Source organism: Myxine glutinosa, chromosome 5 (assembly GCF_964187855.1).
Source record: "Myxine glutinosa chromosome 5, kmMyxGlut1.1, whole genome shotgun sequence".
NCBI classification, from domain to species: Eukaryota; Metazoa; Chordata; class Myxini; order Myxiniformes; family Myxinidae; genus Myxine; species Myxine glutinosa.
In genome coordinates, this window is record NC_136265.1 from 167984907 (window position 1) to 168002680 (window position 17774).

Sequence of the window (17774 nt, forward strand, 5' to 3'; positions counted from 1 at the left end):
CTCAGCCTGTCATCCTTCTGAGGTCGGCTAATTGAGGACCAGTTCACTGGTAATTCCCTGTTTGTCGTTAAAGGCGGCAAAAAGGGTTGGCGTCAGGAAGGGCATCCGGCCGTAAAACATTGCTTCAAAAGGGGGACCGAAAAACAACAACAACCACGGTTCCCGAAAAAGGCCAACCCCCGCTTGCGGGGAAAAATGGCCTCTAAAGGTGGTTATAATACACATGTTCAATATACATGTTCCAATGTACATGTACAAATCAATAATATACATGTACAATATACATGCACGAAGATAGGCCAGAGTTGTATTCGGACCTGAACCAAAATTTCATCGGCTTGCTCTTGTCGCCAAACAAACTCATCCATCAAGTTCTGTCCATATCCGTCCACAACGTTTTGAGATATCGTGCTATATATCGTTTTTGGTCCGATCTCTCAATGGTGAAGAATCACTTAAAAATTATCGGATCCAGATCTGGACCTTCATCAACATCTAATTTTGTCCTCGTCACATACCCAATCTCTCCACCAAATTTCGTCCGAATCCATCTAAAACGTTTTGAGATATCATTTCGACAGAAAACCAGACAGAGGTGAAAACATAACCTCCGCCCACCTTTGGTGGCAGTGGTAAATATGCATGTTCCAATATACATGCACCATATCTACGCAACATATGCATACAGTGTATTTATACATGTATTACACTATCGGTCAAAAGTTCTAGAACACCTCACTTTTTCCAGTTTTTATTGAAATTTACGCAGTTTAATGTCTCGATGTACTCTGAAATTAAACAAATAACCAATTGGAGATAAAAAAAGAAATCATAGAATCATTTTGTTTAACAAAATTTAATTTACATTTTTGACTCAGCAAAGTAGCCACCTTTTGCAGATATAACTGCCGAACATACTCATGGCATTCTTTCTACAATGGAAATCAAATATTGTTCGGGGAGTTCTTCCCAACACAGTTGCAGAAGTTCCCACAAATGTGTTGCACTTGTAGGTTGCTTTGCTTTCACCCTTCTGTCCAGTTCATCCCAAACCAGCTCGATGGGTTTAAGTCTGGAGACTGTGCTGGCCATTCCATGATTTGAAGCCGACCGTCTTGTTCTTTTCCTCGAAGGTAGTTTTGACATAGCCTGGAGGTGTGTTTAGGGTCATTATCTTGCTGTAGGATGAACCCCTGACCAACTAGGTGTATACCAGAGGGTATTGCATGGCGCTGCAAAATGCTGTGGTAGCCCTTTTGGTTCAGAGTGCCAGTCACTCTGTGCAAGTTGCCGACTCTTGATCCAGCAAAAGAGCCCCAAACCATCACGCTTCTTCCCCCATGTTTGACAGTTGGTGTCACACACTGAGGAACCATCCTTTCACCTACTCGACGGCATACAAAAACCCTGCGTGATGAACCAAAGATTTCAAATTTTGATTCATCGGTCCATAAGACCTTCTTTCAGTCTTCAGTAGTCCACTGGTGGTGCTTCATTGCCCAGGTAAGCCTCTTTTTCTTATTTTGCCATCTTAGCAATGGCTTTCTTACTGCCACTTGACCTGTCAAACCTGCAGCTCGAAGTCTTCTCTTCACAATTGAAACTGAGACTTGCTTACTTCGACCAGTGTTAAGCTGTGCTTGAAACTGTTGTCCTGTGAGCCGCCTATCACGCAAGCTGTTGACTCTCAGAAACTTGGCTTCTGATTCTGTTGTGGCTTTGGGTCTGCCAGACCTCTTCCTGTCAGAGTTTCCTCCAGTTTCCAATACACTACTTCCTGCAGTGCAATATTGTTCAAATAATGCTTCAGAGGGTGTAATCACTGTCTGTTCCAATACTGCTTTATATAGACAGTGGGTTTGTAATCAAGTAATCAGCAGAGGTTGACATTGCTGCAGCACAGCTGTAAGTTGTTAACCCATTACTTGTTCCCTGAAGAAGCCTTTTTTTTTACAATATAACTGTGCAGTTTACATTATTTCCCGTTTTTGCTAACCTAAACTTTTTTTTTAACCTCGAGCAGTTTACTGCTTACCTTTCTACCATTTCGGGTTATTCACTGGATATTAAACTGTGTAAATTTCAATAAAAACTGGAAAAATTGAGGTGTTCTAAAACTTTTGACCAGTAGTGTGTATATATATATATATATATTGTCGTGTTCCTGGCGATTAAAATCTTTACCAGGAAACAGATTAACCGAGCAAGCTTTACCTCCAAAGGCGTTCAGTTCAAATAACGGATTTCACTTAACAAGCGCGGGAGGAAGAAAAAAAACAAAAAAAAAACACCTTTAGAGGCCATTTTTTCCCCACAAGCAGGGGTTGGCCTTTTTCGGGAACTGTGGTTGTTGTTGTTTTTCGGTCCCCTTTTTGAAGCAATGCTTTACGGCCGGATGCCCTTCCTGACGCCTTTTTGTCGCCTTTAACGACAAGCAGGGAATTACCAGTGAACTGGTACTCAATTTGCCGACCTCGGAAGGATGACAGGCTGAGTCAACCTTCCCTGGCATTAATTCAGCGATTGACCGGGATTCGAACCCAGGATCCTAGGTATCCTAAGCCGGCACCCTAGCCGCTAGCCCAACACCAGGGATCATATATATATAGAACATATAAGAAAGAACATAGGAGGAAGAAAGATATAAGAACATATATAAAGATATAAGAAGGGAGGAAGAAAGAAGAACATATATATATATATATATATATATATATATGTATATATATATATATATATATATATGTATATATATATATATATATATATATATATATATATATATATATATATGTATATATATATATATATATATATATATATATATATATATATATATATATATATATGTATATATATATATATGTATATATATATATATATGTATATATATATATATATATATGTATATATATATATATATGTATATATATATATATATATGTATATATATATATATATATATATATGTATATATATGTATATATATATATATATGTATATATATATATATATATATGTATATATATATATATATATGTATATATATATATATATATATATATATATATGTACTAGCAGAGGTACCCGGCTTTGCACGGGAGTGGGAGGAGGAGGGGAGGGGGAAGAGGAGGGGAGGGGAACGGGGGGGGAGGGGGAAGCGGGGGAGGAGGAGGGGCTTTATATTTCAACTGCCAAGTTTTTTTAATTTTAAGGTGTGCTGTAGTCAGAAGCGCTAGAAGCGCTGCGCTCCCTCCCTTCGAATCCCTCTCTCTTCTGCTAGTGCTAATACGCTAATTTTAAAACCCGAAATTTTTTAAATGTTTATGTCTCCGTGACATTCCTGGGACCATCCCGAGTCGAACAGTACTTTCCGCTCGCAAATCCGTCCACGGGTTCTCGAGATCTTAGAGATCATACATCAGGCCAACTCTACTTTATATATATAGATATATATATATATATATATATATATATATATATATATATATATATATATATATATATATATATATATATATATATATATATATATATATATATATATATATATATGTATATATATATATATATATATATATATATATATATATATATATATGTATATATATATATATATATATATATATATATATATATATATATATATATATATATATATATATATATATATACAGGGTCCGGCTGGGAGGTGTGACGATTTTCAGAAAACTCCTAGTTATTTTTAGTCGAATTTCAAATTTTTTTTTTTTTTAAAGACTACATATATAATGCCATTTAATACACTGTAACAAAGACATTTAAAAAATGTAAGTCATGTTTAAATTGGGTATAACAATGCAAGTGGGGGGTCTAGCGCATGCGTGATGGCTGTTGGTTACTCCTTGTTAGGCGCCATTTCAGTAGCCATGGAGCTGTGGACGATTGAACATCGCGTCTTTGTTGTTGAGAAGTTTATTCAAACGGGTAGTTCGGTGGTGCTTACACAACGCAGATTTCGTAGTCACTTCAATGTTGGTCGACGTGGCGCTGTTCCGTCTCGAAACACAATATTGAAGTGGGTGAAAAACTTCAGGACAACTGGATCTGTGAGGCCGGGAGCAGCTCGGGGAGGTGATCGAACCGTTAGGACCCCGGAAAACATCGAAAGGGTTCGACAAGCTGTGGAGGCCAGCCCTCGTCGGTCAGCGGTATGGCACGCTCGCGCTCTACGGATGTCAGACAGATCAGTTCGTCGAATTTTGCACTTGGACCTTCATTATCACGCGTACAAAATCATGGTGGTTCAAGAACTGCAGCAGAATGATTTCGTACGGCGGTTTACGTTCGCAGAAAGAATGCTGGAACTGCTGAGGGATGCTGCTGTGCTGAGAAATGCTGGAACTTTTCCGCGCGTCTGCAAGAATGCTTGGACAAGAACGGCCGCAATTTAGATGATGTCATTTTTCAAACATGAATTACATTTTTAAAATGTCTTTGTTACAGTGTATTACATGGCATTATATATGTAGTCTTTAAAAAAAAAAAAAATTGAAATTCGACTAAAAATAACTGTGTATGAGTTTTCTGAAAATCGTCACACCTCCCTGACGGACCCTGTATATATATATATATATATATATATATATATATATATCTATATCTATATATATATATATTTATATATATATATATATATATATGTATATATATATATATATATATGTATATATATATACTGTATATATATATATATATATATATATATATATATATATATATATATATATATATATATATACAGACTTGGCATTTAATATGGATTATTTTTTTTGTGGGGGTGAACTTACTTTTCAAGATGACTTGGAACCAAAAGTTCATTGGAATTATGTTGAAATTATTCGAGATTTTGTTAATGTGACCTTTAAAAGAAACAAAAACCACATTTGACATTTCGAAGCAAATAAATTGATCCTTGAAAGTGATGTAAACTGATATCAAACTCAATTCACGGACAGTACTGTGTTAAACTTCTGTACGTTTCCCAGAAGTATCTCTTTATTTTGCACATTAGCCAAAAAAAATTTCAACAAAAACAAAAGTTAAATTACGACTGGGATTACAGACAGTAAAATTACAGTTCAGTACTTCGTGTAACCCCCACTAGCATTCAGGAGAGCACGTACACGTTGAGGCATACTGTTCACGAGATTTCCCAAGGTTTGGACAGGAATCGCTTGTCATGCAGTGACAATAGTCTGCTGCAATTCACGCACAGAGGTCGGCTGCTGGTCCAAGTTGTCGATTTGACGCGTTAATTCTGCCCACAAGTTCTCTATCGGATTCATATCCGGGGACATGGCAGGCCACTCCATATGCTCTACACCACGGTCAGCAAGAAAGTGTTGGATCATGCGAGCACAATGAGGCCATGCATTGTCATCTTGGAAGATAAAGTTTCCTCGAAAGGCTGCACAAACAAATGGAAGCAATGTTTCTTCCAGAATGGCCCTGTGCCTGAACTGGTTCAGGTTTCCATTCAGAACAACCAGGTCAGTTTTGCCCCCTGCATGAAAAGCAGCCCAAACGGTCACCCTACCACCTCCAGCTTGGACTCTTGGCACTATACAATCTTCGTTGTAGGCTTCATGCACTTGTCTGCGCACTCGGACGCGGCCATCTTGACGATAGACCAGAAATCTAGACTCGTCACTGAAGATCACGTGATTCCAGTGTCCTGGCTGCCATTGACGGTGCTCTCTGGCCCACTGCAATCGGCGCTCGCGGTGTTGTCTGGTCAGACGTGGCTTTCTCAGGGGACGCCTGGCACGATAGCCTGCTTGAACCAGTTGTTGGTTGACTAGTCTTCTGGATACATGCACATTTGTCAGTTGCTGCCACTCAGCCCTAAGCCGATTAGCTGACTTGGTACGGCCATTGCGGACTAACCGGTGCAGCTGGCGATCATCCCTCCTTGTGGATCTGCGGGGACGTCCTGGCCTCGGTATTTGAGTAGGGACACCCCTCTGAGCATTTCATTTCAGGATATTTGACACCTGACCTTGAGTGATGCCATACTGCCGAGCAATAGCACGCTGTTTCATGCCGGAATTTCGTAAAGCCACCACTAAATGACAAACAGCATTGTCGAGTTGACGGACCATCTCCAGGGGAAGCGGCAATAACTTTTGTAGATGTGCAGCAGTTGTTTTCCACTAATACAGAACGCAACAACCCTTATATACCCGATTGTGAAGCCAATCGTCAAATGTACCTGTCCGTACATTTTGTCACGCCACCTGTGATATAATCCTGTTATTGACTTCTTGCTGCGGCAGACAATCAGTGACATGGTTCTTTCAACAAAGAAATCACCGAAGCGTAAAAGAAACTCACCAGATTGATATACCGAGTTCAGAAAGTAAACCTAAGTCAAGAAAAAAAAAAAATTCCATATAAAATGCCAAGTCTGTATATATATATTGCTACGGTTTTGAGATTGGCACATATTGATCATTAAAGGTTGAAGGGTTTCCCCCCATAGTTAGTCCACGAGCAACACGTAGGCCACCTGTAGTATTAGTTATGTCATAGTATGTGTAAGTATAGGCCATTTCCCCTAGCAATATCTGCGTTGTGTAAAGACATGAGTTTCGGTCCCCTTCATTTTGCGTCCACCCTCCAATTCCACCTCTATGGGCATAATTGATCCCGCGCCCCATTTGGCTGAACACCCCTCAGTTTGTTACGCTTTGGCTACCCGCAGCATTTATTACGCCTTGGCTGCCAGCAGCGTTTGCTGCCCTTTGCTCGCTCACTAGTCGAGTAACACGAGGTAGGCCTAAGAGGGAGGAGCGCGGGGTCGGGGTGGGGCGGCGGCAAGGCAGCGCGTCAGAGGCGATGACGGTAGGAGCCACCAGCCAACGAGGGCTCGAACGGCACGGCGTGACAGGGCGTGGTAAGGCGCATCTGTTAAGTGCTAGAAGGTTTGCGGGTCGTGCCTATAAAAGTCTTTGCACAAAGCCCTTGAAAGGACTCGAGAGCACGAGAGGATGAGGGAGAACGAGGAGGACTGATTGGCACGAGAGAACTCGCAAGGAGAGAGTGCACGCGAGAGGACTGTGAAGAACGTGATTCGCAGCGCTCGCTTTGGAGGCATTGCGCTATATCTCAGTATTACGTACGCGCTGAAGGAAAGGCAGCCAGATGCGCCGGTGGCGAATCGCGCTTACCTCAGCCATGCGAGTGTACGCGGTAATAACGCGAGTGATTAACCGCCAGCCGCCAGAGCCCAGACCCTACCGCTCGCCCCATATTAACTCTTGTGTGCCAAACGACACGCGGAGAGCTCCTGCCCCTCTACTTACCATCTGCACGGGACGAGCCGGAGGCCGGAGGGAGCTGCACGAGAGCCATCCTTGGACGCGGACCATCACCTCGCAGCTGCAAGCCCCGTGTGAGTGTGTCTGTGTGTGAGACGGGCCCGTTTGTCCTGGGGATTAAGTTAAGACTGTTTTTAAGGCTGCACTGTGTCCCTCTTTTTCTGAACCATTGTAAATAGTGTAAATAAATCTTGTTATTCCTTTCTTCCCAATTTCATCGCCTGTGTGATTTCTCCATTGGGTAAGCGTGGCACGAATAAGATCGCTAGAACCGGGGTCACCATATAAATGGCACGGATCGCGTGTACGCACCGCTCGGCGTCTCAACACGCGTGATTCGTGCGGGGCTTATTTCCTCGTTTCAGGGCAGCGCGAGTAATTAGGTAATAGCGATTCTCGTCATAATACACTATTTCGCGGTGTCCGGGAAGGACGTCATAGGTCCCGGGTCCCGTCGGCCAGTCAAAGACAAGGGGACTAATCCCCCCTTGGTAAGGGGAGAAGGCCGGCGCTGAGATCAGCAACAATATATATGCCTGTAGGAATATGCATGTACTGATATGTATGTACCAATAAGCAGGTACCAATATGCATATTCCAGGATATTTACTATCTATATAAATAAAGGAGGAGTGTGTGTGTGTGTGTGTGTGTGTGTGTGTGTGTGTGTGTGTGTGTGTGTGTGTGTGTGTGTGTGTGTGTGTGTGTCTGGATGTCCGCTTATAACTCAAGAACTACACATCGGAGAAAAGTTTTAGACACAGATTCGGAATCAGCATAAAATTCCGGTGGTTATAGGCTACTTTTTATTTTAATATCAATGGTTTAAAAAACCGGGCCAGCTGCAATTCCATGGTGTAGTTTGTGGCGGTGCTATTGCGCCTTTCCGATCCCATGACGCATTGCGGTTCCGATTCGCGATAAGGTCTATGCGCTATCACCGACACTTTTCCACCTTTTCCATACCTTTTAATCAGATTTACATTATCGTCCATCGTAACCACATTACGCTTGGAAACACTAGCATTATCCTTCTTTGGACCCATGGCTAACACAGACACAGTAAAGGAATACTGTACGTCGCCTCTGTTTTGAATGAGAATCAGCGGTTGCGCGTACGTACAGTATACTGTACGTACATATTTATATATTTTTAATGTGCTTTTTATTGTATTTTAAATTGTTTTTTAGCTTCTTTTATTGTTAATTTATGTACTATTTTATTTATTTTAAATATATTTTTAAGGAAAACAAATGTTTTCACGTCCGTAGGAGTGACGTAATGTCGCACATAATGACGTTTGCTGCCCGGTCATGAAAGAAATTATGATTCTCTTGCCAAAGTGACATGCAGATCAGGCAGTAAACCTCCCAACTGAGTTTCTCAACAGTCGTCAGCCTCAAGGACTCCCAACACACAGGTTGATTCTCAAGGTGGGAGCACCAATCATGCTTCTAAGGAATCTTGATCCACCAAAGCTGTGTAATGGAACACGATTGACAATCCAGCAAATGATGCCGCATGTCCTAGAGGCAACCATCCTCTCAGGACAATGCAGAGGAGAGAAAGTATTCATTCCAAGGATACCACTTATTCCACCTGACCTTCCATTCTCCTTCAAGAGGATTCAGTTCCCCATCAGGCTATGTTTTGCTATGTCCATCAACAGGGCACAGGGGCAATCAATGAAGGTTGTAGGCCTGAACTTCACAGAACAAGTGTTTGCCCATGGCCAGCTGTACGTGGGCTGCTCGAGGGTTGGACAACCAAGCAATCTTTATGTCTTGGCACCACGTAAGAAAACCAGAAATGTTGTATACCCAGAGGTTTTGAGAAATTGAAAATTGAAAAAACGTCATGTAGGAAATGTACTGTGATATTGCTCTAAAATATACATGTTCTTTTCATCATATATTTGTATTATTCTTATTCAACCCAGGCGAAGCCGGGTACCTCAGCTAGTGACTTATAAAGCACAAGTCATATTGTTGTGGCAATCAGATAACACACCCAGGGAAGAAATTATCCTAACATAAGATGCCCTCCCTTCGGCAGGGATCACTGGTTAAACCACTCGCCCTATTCCACATGTAGAGGCGAAAATTGCAAGTCATCTCCCCAGATTGCCCAAGCTGTTTTTGATATATATAGAGATCACACATACACACATACACACAAGTCGCTTATTTTAACATAGCTATAAACACTTCCACTGCTCCCACTATGGTGACCTACTTACCTCACAGGGATGGGGGTCGGGAGGGATTTGTTTCTGTGCCCATGACTTGATAACCTGGTTACCCCAGCACGTATGGAAAATTTAGTGGAGATCGGCCCAGGAGGTTTTTTTCTTTCATTTTCAGAAACACACACTCATACTTTTCATGTTGAATGTTCTTGTCATGGAGTATGCAGTCCACATCGAGGCCAGGCCTTAAATAAAAGAGAAGAAAAGTGTATGATGTTTGTTTGCAAGAAAGAGAGATTGAAGCTAGCCCAGTAGCGATAGTTTGAGTGAAACAGAAAGTAAGACGAGAAATCTTGATACAGAGAGTGTAAGATGGTTCCAGGCACCACTTTAACGCTCCTAAGTCCGAATGGTAGTACTGTGGTATTTTCATGTATTTTCCTATACTCAACATGTATAAATTCATAAAATGTATGCTTTGACTATCAGGCTGGGAGACGCAAAGGGGGCAATTGGGCCTCTTGGTAAATGTGGACACATGATCTGTCTGTGCAAGCTGTGACATCGAGATCAAAACCTTTTCTCCCGACTAGGCTATTTTCCCACTGTTGTACAAGTGGAGGGGTAACCAACCTCCCTCTGAACCACTGGTTTGTTTAATCCCTTGAGGCTGCTGTCTTTCCTTTCAAACTCTTCCTCGGCGTGTAGACACATAGACTTTGACTATAAAACCAGCACACTGCTACTGGCATCTTCAGAGAAGGTTCCAGGGCATTTTATTTGGGGCCTTTTCTCCGTGTGCACGTAAGGGTAATAAACAGTCTATTAATAGCGATTAGCTTGTTCTTCATAGGTGTGAAGACCACTCAGTCAACTTGGCGCAGGAGCAGGGCAAAGACCAAGAGGAGGACGGAGTGGTGCCGTCCCCCAGGTGAAGGCAACGACCTGGCTGGCCAAGGGGAACTGAGTTGAGGTGAGCACCTTTCTCAGCTCTGATAGGAGGTTCTTGTCTTCCCTGGGTGATTTGCTCTGCTCCTTACCAACTCTTGCGTAAGCCCGGACAAATCGAGTAAATTAAAAGTAAGTTCTGGACTGTTTATTGCAGGTATAAGGATAAGGTACAGCAATACGTCAGGCATGAGAGGGCTTGGTTAAGGGGACTGCTGCTGGCATCGACTTGGGGTGACTTGATACCCCCCGCACAAGATACCCAAGCAGGGAAATTAAAAGGACAGATTGGGAAATGAGCAGGGAAAGATCGGAGAAGAGATGTCCCCCCTTAAAGGGACTCCTGCAGGATACATTCTTAGTAAGCATGAAGCAGAAGCAGTAAAACCATTAAAGAAATCGAATGAATGGACTATTAAATCAGCTGTGGTTTGGCCAAAGGATGGATCCTTCGAGAGGAAAAGGATTGAAGATTTACGTAAAGAATTGAACGCGCGGAAAAAGAAACAAGGGAATAAATTCGACTTTGAGCCATTCGGATGGTGGGTGGAAGAATGCCTCCGAAGGGAGGAAACATCAAAGACCACCAGCTTAACTGGCAGCTTTAAAACAGCCCAGGAAAGAAGACAGTGAATGCAAGAGGTTATACCAGCAGCCGTAAATGCAACAATTAATAAAAAGGGAACAGGTGTGCCGCCTGGACAACCGGCCCCAGTGAAGGTACCGATAAATACATTGGGTGGGACAGGAGACAAAGTATGTCCTTACCAGACCCACCTGGCAACACTGCAACAGTTAAGCGAGAGGGATTCTCACCAGAGGACCAAACGACCGGAAAATATCATGCCAAATATACAATCAGGAGTGGAATGAGATGCTCATGGACGTGCCGTGCCAGGAGTGATATACCAACCATGGGGTGAGACTGAGCTGGCAGCCATAAGGATAGCAATGAAATTGATGCTGGATAATTCGGAACAAGTACGGCAAAAACTGGAGGACACTATATTATAACACAGAGCCGTGCACGGCGACGTAGGGATTTTATGCTCAAACGTCTTACCACATAAGATATGGACAAAAGCAAAACATCAGGTGCATTGGGCACCAGCCCCGCCAGCAGGATAAACAGTACAGGGATTCAACCACTGAGTACAACTGTTGTTAGGCGCAATCACGATGGCCCTGAAACCCCCAGACGTAGATTGGCCAAAGGTACAGCGATGTGCGCAGAGAAAGGACAAGGACCCAGGGGATTACCTGGAGAGATTACATAAAGTAATCCAACTTCATGGGGGAACAGATGAGTTTGGCCTAGCCGACACATTAGAAGTGAGCCTCTTTGTAGAAGGACTACTACCCCTGTTGAAAAAGCAGATCAAATACGTGAGGATGGGATGGCAGGCGGAGCCGATCGACCAATTGGTATCGGCCGCTTCCACCTGCTTTTGAACCATGGAAAAATCAAAACATGTAAAAGAGGAAGCTCTCCAAATACTTATAAGGGAGAGACAACGAGATGGAAGGAGAGACTGGAAGTCAGAGACACCATCAGCCCCGGCTCTAGATGAATCTGACGATGATGGAGAATATACGCCATCTTCTGGTTTCCCACCTAGGGACTTTGGCCCAGGGTGGGAATCGGCAATAGCGCGGGGGACGAAACCGAAGTCGGGTTGGACACAGGAACCCGAACAAAGGAGGAGGTTACCACCTCCCCCGGGGTACCCGGTGATACCCAGAGAGGAACGTTTTAACTACGGGCAACAGGGACACTGGAAGAGGGAATGACCGATGAAAAACCAACGACATAGAGGGGAGAAGGAAAGGAATGGCCCTCCCCTGCGACAATCTACCTATTGACAGGAGGAAGGCGAGACCTCCACCGTCCTTCCCTTGCTAACAAAAAGGCCACCAGAGTAGCCGAACTATATTTTGGTGGTGGGAGGGAAATCATTACCATTCCTAGTGGACACTGGAGCTGCTCGCTCGACAATTACAAGTAAGGATTTGCCAAATGCGATGGAATCCGCGGAAAGGATTAAAATAATGGGAGTGTCGGGTCAGACAGAGAGCGTTCCCCTTTCCGAGCCACTAAAAACTCAGTGCGGACCATTGCGAGCAAAACATGCATTTTTATTGGCCACAAATACTCCCATCAATTTACTAGGGAAGAGATCTATTGTGTGGGTTGGGATGTACTATATGGTGCAGTCTTGAGGGTGTGTTCTTGGAAATACCTCCCCAACAGCGTGAGGAAATGTTAGCAGTGTTATTAACTCCAAATCCGATAGTCTTGAGATGGAAAACAATAACTCCAGATTTCACTACTCACTTGGGGAAAATAGCGACCTCTCTGTTGGAAGACAATGAGTTAGCAGCTTGGATGGATAAACACAAAATTAATCCTCACCAAAGGTATGACCCACCACACTGTACTGCTTACTATGATACCATGGGCTCAGACTTAGAATACCTCAAAAATGCTGAGGACCAAATTGGAAAGGATACCAAATTAAAATTGGGGAAGGTGTACACAGGGAAGCAAGGTGTAGGAATGAAGGTCCACTTAACAATACCGCAGGAAAAGTGGACACGAAACCCGAGTGGAGTAACCGCTCACGTAACTATAGCAACAGCAAAAGGATACCCTACGGAGAGTGTTGGGACGATGGTCTCAAGACTAATAAGCGAAGACATAGTGGCAGAGTGGGTGATAGAAAATGCAAAGATGGAGAAATTAGCCAGAGATGAGGTATTGAGAACGTTGAACTGCCAGCGAAGAACCAAGTGGTGCAAAATGGTAACTTTACGGAGGAAGAAGAAGAAGTGTTACAACAGGTTCCGACCAAATTGTGGACTAGCCATGCAAATGACGTGGGCAGGATTCGTACGGCTCAGTCCATAAGCATTGCAATCTAACCGGGAAATCTTTGCAATCCAACCTGGGAAAGCTTTACCCAAAGTACGACAATATCAGCTAAGACCGGAGGCAGAAAAAGTAATAGTGCCAGTGATTGAGTCACTCTTAAAACAAGGTATCATAAAGGAAACCACAAGCCCTTGCAATACGCCTATCCTCCACGTAAAGAAACCAGGGAAAGACAAATGGAGATTTGTTCAGGATTTAAGGGGAATTCATCACTGTATCAAAGGGATTCACCCAGAGGTACCCAACCCAGAGACCCTATTAGCTAGCATACCAGCAGCGGTGACGTGCTTTACAGTGATAGACCTATGCTCCGCCTTTTTTGTGCATTGACAGCCACATCTAAACTAGCCACCGATCAGAGGTTTAATATATATACCGATTCCGATTATGTGCATGGCGTTGTCCATGATAAAGCCTCAATATGGAAAATGCAAGGATTCTTGACATCTGCAGGAACCCCCATTAAAAATGGGGAACTCGTCCAGGAGTTGTTAGCAGCTAAATGACTTATTATTATTATAATGCTCCCCCTGGAGGTTGCAGGGTTTAAGTGCTGTGTGCACCAACATGCTACAGATGACGTTTCACGAGGTAACGCTTGCGCAGATGAAGCAGCAAAAACAGCAGCAATATCATCACCTGTGAAGGGGATGGTTAACCAACAGGTGGCCAGGGACATTCCAAAGGAAGTCTCTCTCTCTCTGATGTGGCAGCCTTACAGGACAGTGCGTCGGATAACGAAAAACAAAATTGGATGCAGGCAGGTTGCATGTGCCAGAGCCACGATCAACTATGGGAATCTCCTAATGGCAAACTAGTAGCACCTAAGGCTCTTCTGCCATGGCTTGCATGCTTGGCCCATAGTAATGGACATGGGTGCAAGAAGGAAATGATAAGGGAGGTGCACCACACTTGGTGGGCACCAGGTTTTACAGGAGTGGCAGCGACTTTTTGCGGTAAGAGACGTCCTCCCGACAGTGGAGGGATGAGCCTGACGAGATATTGTGGATGGGGAAATAGTCACTAATTTGGATGGGTCCGGATGGGAAAGAGCATTAGGGTTCTTTTTCCCCGGACCTAGAGGGGTAGTGAATAGTTATCGCACAGATGAAGTTGCACTAATCTTAGAGTTGGTTGCTAACCAGTCAGCTCAGGCTGACCAACAGATTTTGGACACAATAGTAGAAATGAGAACAATGGTAATGCAGAATCGAGTGGACCTCATGTTAGCAGAAAAGTGAGGGGTCTTTGGGACAATAAAGGACAAATGTTGCACCTGGATCCCAGATCACACCGCGGGAGTGCAGGCCTCCATCGATAAAATGTGGGAATATAGTACCTACCTTAAGGAAAGAAGGGAGAATCACGAGTCATGGAGCATATGAAGCTGGTTTGCCAGCATATTTGGGCAATGGGGAGCCAAAATATAGCAATGGAAACTATTGGCCCTAGGAATAATTTTTGGAATAATGGTTTTATTGGATGCATAAAAATCCTAATTGCAGCAGTTGTCAGAAAGTGTTTTTCAGGAGAACCCTCTTCATCGAAGGAGATGCTACAACTGGATGCCAGATGGGAATCGAACGAGTGGATCAAACCCTTCCAGGAGCAACCATTCCTTCCAGACTTGTCTCTTCCATACCCCGGTCCCCCCAACATACAAGAAGATCCCGGTCCGTCAAACATACATGAAGACCCCGGTCCGTCAAACATACATGAAGAATCTTTGGAGTTCATACACGCTTACGCTACAATTTCCTTCGCACAAATGTGCCTGGCAGCGGAAAATACCCTCTTGGACATTGAGTTGGCACTGCGAGATAACAGGGAATATCCTGAGAACCCCATTGCTCTCGAAGCTAATGTTGAACAACAAGAGGAGGTCCCTTTGGTTAAATTTGCCTTTTGTCTAGGATCCATCGCCCCAACCATGATAGGACACCCGTCAGATAATTTCCCTTTGGCAAGGAAAGTGTCTCACCCTATCCGGCATAAGATGAATCAGAGGTAATCGACGAATTACTAGAGGAAATCCCACAGTGTATGGTTATGAATAAAGTTTTTATTAACAAAGGAAGGATTGTGGGATTTTCATGTATTTTCCTATACTCAACATGTATAAATTCATAAAATGTATTATTTTATATTCATAAAATGCATGCTTTGACTATCAGGCTGGGAGAGGCAAAGGGGGCAATTGGGCCTCTTGGTAAATCTGTCTGTGCAAGCTGTGACCTCAAAATCAAAACCTTTTCTCCCGACTAGGCTATTTTTCCCACTGTCATACAAGAGGAGGGGTAACCAACCTTCCTCTGAACCACTGGTTTGTTTAATCCCTTGAGGCTGCTGTCTTTCTTTTCAAACTCTTCCTCAGCGCATAGACACGTAGACTTTGACAATAAGATCAGCACACTGCTGCTGGCATATTCAGAGAAGGTTCCAAGACATTTTATTTGGGACCTTTTCTCCGTGTGCACGTAAGGGCAATAAACAGTCTATTAATAGTGATTGACTTGTTCTTCATAGGTGTGAAGACCACCCCTGTCAGTACTACCCTGAGCGGTTGCTGTCTCTGAGCTACTACCAAACATACATACATACATACATACATACATACATACATACATACATACATACATAAACACAGAGAAGTCCATTATTAGTCCCCTACTGATAATGGATTTCTCTGATTCTCTATTTGTCTCAATTACCTCTGTTTCAGCTCGGGTGTTTGAGTTTTCTTGCTGACTGGTTGATAGTCAATTTTAAACCTCATATTGATCCTGCACAGTATGGAAACATGAAAGGAAGTTCTGTCGACCACTATTTAGTCCATATGCTGGATGTTATACATCCAAATCTTGACCAATAAGGTCATTATGCGAATATTTGCACTTTTGACTTTACCAAGGTCTTCACCTGGTCAATCACTCCAAGGTCATCGAAAAGCTCATTCAGCTTGGGGTTGATGCTTCCATCTTACCTACAGTGTGCAGCTTCCTTTCCGATCGTTCCCAGGTGGTTCGTTATTAAGGGCAGACATTGAATCCTTTGTGTCTCTCCTATGGAGTTCCACAAGGGACGAAACTGGGACCAATTTTGTTCCTTGTTCTGGTGAATGATGCGGCTGTAACGACAGAATATCGTTGGAAATATGTGGATGACCTGAGCATGGTTGAAGTGTTGAACAGAACTCAGCAAAGTTCGATGCAGGCCCACGTTGATGCACTTGGTGATTGGTGTTGTCTTAATGATGTTACACCGAAGCCAGAGAAATATAAGATTCATGGAAGTATCCTTTTTTCTTCAGAAAAAAAAAATCTTTCTTCAAAATGTCGCACCCCAATTAAACATTGTCATTGATAACATCCCTCTGCAAAGAGTTCAATCGTTCACTCTCCTTGGTGTTATAATCCAATCTGATCTGAAGTGGAATAGTCAAATCCAGCAGATGGTATCTCGTCCTGCTCGATGACTCTTCGTTCTTTATACTTTGAAGAAATTCCATGTAAGTGCCCCTGATCGTGTTGAAATATACAAAGTGTACATTCGCCCTTTGCTGGAGTTCGGTGTGCCCGTGTGGGGTTCTGGCATTACAAGGGCTCAGGGTGATGAGATTGAACGACTCCAGAAGCGTGCACTCTGTTTTGTTGCGTACCCATCTATTCAGTCCTATGCGCAACAACTTTGTTATTTTGGTAAACAGTTGTTGAGCGAACGCAGGAATGAGCTTGGAATCAGGAATCTTGTGTCCGTCCGAATGCAGGAATCTTGCGTTTTGGTCTTGGTCTTCTAAAATGTGATCGTCACCGTGACATTCTTCCTCCTACCGGACAATCTGTGTCTCAATATAATATGCAACTCAGGAATGCGCTCAACACCTTGACCTACCTCAGTGTAAAACTCAAAGATACAATAATTCAACAATTCCTTTTTTGACTGAAATGCTTAATTCTGTTATGTAGGGAATAAAATCAATTACATGCATAATATCTGTTTGTTGTTCTTCTTAAGTTTTCTACTATTTTAAGTTATTTTGTTGTTGTTATATTTTTATTGTTGTTTGATTATGTATGCTTTTATATTCCATATACTTTTTTGATATTACAGACTTGGCATTTAATATGGAATTTTTTTTTTTTCTTGACTTGGATTTACTTTCTGAACTCAGTATATCAATCTGGTGAGTTTCTTTTACCCTTCGGTGATGTCTTTGTTGAAAGAACCATGTGACTGATTGTCTTTCGCAGCAAGAAGTCAATAACAGGATTATATCACAGGTGGCGTGACAAAATGTAAGGACAGGTACATTTGACGATTGGCTTCACAATTGGGTATATAAGG

At 42.8% G+C, this 17774-nt stretch overlaps 2 protein-coding genes across 2 annotated transcripts in view; one reads left to right on the forward strand and one right to left on the reverse strand.

Annotated features, from left to right (window-relative positions):
- LOC144892419 (uncharacterized) overlaps nucleotides 1-17774 on the forward strand; it is a 748105-nt gene that overhangs the window by 660487 nt on the left and 69844 nt on the right. The gene's annotated exons all lie outside the window — the stretch shown is intronic.
- Nucleotides 1-17774, reverse strand: part of LOC137426756 (sodium/calcium exchanger 3) — a 432206-nt gene that overhangs the window by 43819 nt on the left and 370613 nt on the right. The window lies entirely within an intron of this gene.